This window comes from Zea mays, chromosome 6 (assembly GCF_902167145.1).
Source record: "Zea mays cultivar B73 chromosome 6, Zm-B73-REFERENCE-NAM-5.0, whole genome shotgun sequence".
NCBI lineage: Eukaryota > Viridiplantae > Streptophyta > Magnoliopsida > Poales > Poaceae > Zea > Zea mays.
In genome coordinates, this window is record NC_050101.1 from 63,631,089 (window position 1) to 63,633,250 (window position 2,162).

At 48.8% G+C, this 2,162-nt stretch overlaps 1 pseudogene; it reads right to left on the reverse strand.

Moving 5' to 3' along the window:
• Positions 1–284: 284 nt before the first annotated feature.
• On the reverse strand, positions 285–1,570 carry LOC103629357 (uncharacterized; annotated as a pseudogene).
• Between the last annotated feature and the right edge of the window lie 592 nt (positions 1,571–2,162).

Consider the following 2,162-nt stretch of genomic DNA (forward strand, 5'->3'; position numbering starts at 1 on the left):
ACACAACCTATATTTTTGAACCTAAACTTAGCTAGCGCATAGCACCGAAAGACTAACAATATTCAAACTTCTATTATTGGACACCCTGAGTTATAGTACATGCAGAAACAATTTAACTAACTTATCGAATAATCGCTTAAAATACTAAATCTATTCTTTCCGCCACTAATTCGACATACTTCATAAGTAAAACCAATTTGAACACACTCAACAGACATGCTCGCTCGGTACCCCTAGGTAACTAGCATTTTAAACCTAAGTTTTACCTCGCTACACTAGTACGCCATAATCATGTCCTCACATGCGACAAAATATTTTGGCAGCCATCTAATATAACTATGACCTATTTATGCTTCAATCAAGATAATCGTCGCGATTAATATATCTAGTCATACTATTCATCAATGTACTAACACGAATAATAAATTAGCTTACCCTGAACAATTCGACGCGATAGTCACAAGCACGACGACGGTTTCCGGTCGACGTCATTGATCACACACGTCTGGCGAGCGAGGCATACAGTTTCCATTCTTGACCAAATACCCGTGGGGTTCCTTTTGTCGAGCTAGTAACGCGTGGCCAGCACCAGAGTGTCTTCACAGCTTGGGGGCTTGGCGTAGACGAGGATGACGATCGACGATATCGACGTGCCAGCGCGGCGATTACCATTCGACGAAGAGGATGGCAGTACGACTTGTTCGAGTTGAGGCAAGCACGATCCAGGTACCACAACAGTATGTCGACAAGTCCACGACGACACAACGAGATGAACGCGGCAACGCACGGCCTACCAGGTAAAGATGGCGTGACGGCTGACGAGCGAGGCTAGCTCGGATAGGAACAGCCGTCGTGATGACCATAGCGAATAGGAAAATCGACAACCGGCAAAACCGATAGCCGAACATAATGGCACAGATCGACGACGCGAGACTCGATCTGGCGATCATGACGCAAGGGATCGCAGCTGCTGCTTCGACATGAATTACATGCTGTCGAGCACGACGGAGGCCGGGGAGGAGGAACGCTGCACAGAGAAACCCACGGCTGCGCGCAGGGACACGAATCCGAGCAAGCATCGACTAGGAGCAGGTGTTGGCGAGATGGAATCCGAGCAGGGTCGACGACTTGTGACCACTACGAACGGGAGTTGGGGCAAGCTGCGCGCGAGGAAGCACCATGGTGGCGTCACGGCAGGGAACGACGGAACGCTACGCGCGCGACGAGGAAGCTGGAAGCCACGACAAGGGAGCTCGGCGGCCATCGCCATGGCGACGAGCGAGCAGAGGAGAAGTACTGCGCGCGGTTGGGGAAAGAAGTAGAGGAACTCGAGTTCTTGGGAGAGGCTGGGCGTGCGTCGCGAGCAGAGGGAGCTGGGCGGCTGAGCACCAGAGACCCGCGCGAGGAGCTGGGCGCGCGTCAGGGAAAGCGCACAGGGAGAGAGACGAACTGCAGATGGAGGCTGATCCTGGGAACGGCGGCCATGTGCAAGCATAGTCGGGCACCATGGGAGGGCTTCGGCAGGGGAAGAAACACGTGTGGGAGCTCCATGGCTCCCAACAGGGGAAGAAGACAGCGTCGCTGGAAAAATCTAAGCGGAGGGCGGCGGGATTTTCTTCGTGCGTGCGCTGGAGATAAGCCAGCGACGGCAAAAAAAATAGTCCTAGGGGCGGCGGTAGGGATAGGGCTGGCGACGGGATATTCCTTTTTTTATTTCCTTTTTCTCTCTCTTCTTCTTAACGGAAATCGAAGATATTTTGAATCACGATTTTAAACGAGAATCAAAGGGTCGAATAATTAGAATCGACAGCAATAATTGGACAGAATTTGATTTGGCGAATTTTTCGGAATCAGATACGTTTTCACCCGTTATTTATATCAGGAAATTCAGATCGAGATGAAAAACACACGGACCAAACTACATGGATTTTGGCTTCGGTATTTCAATTACGACTGTTTTCGTTGGAGTTAAATTGATTAGAAATTATTCGAGTTTGGCTCTAATTACCTTTATCTGTTTTAATCAATTTACTACGTAATACTCCTGATTATTAATCTCGTGCATGATTTTTTCTCTCGAATAATACGCGATTTGGATTATTTTGCCCCGAATATTTTTGTCGTCGAGTTCAAACTAATTTTCCCGGGATAAAAATCACCCA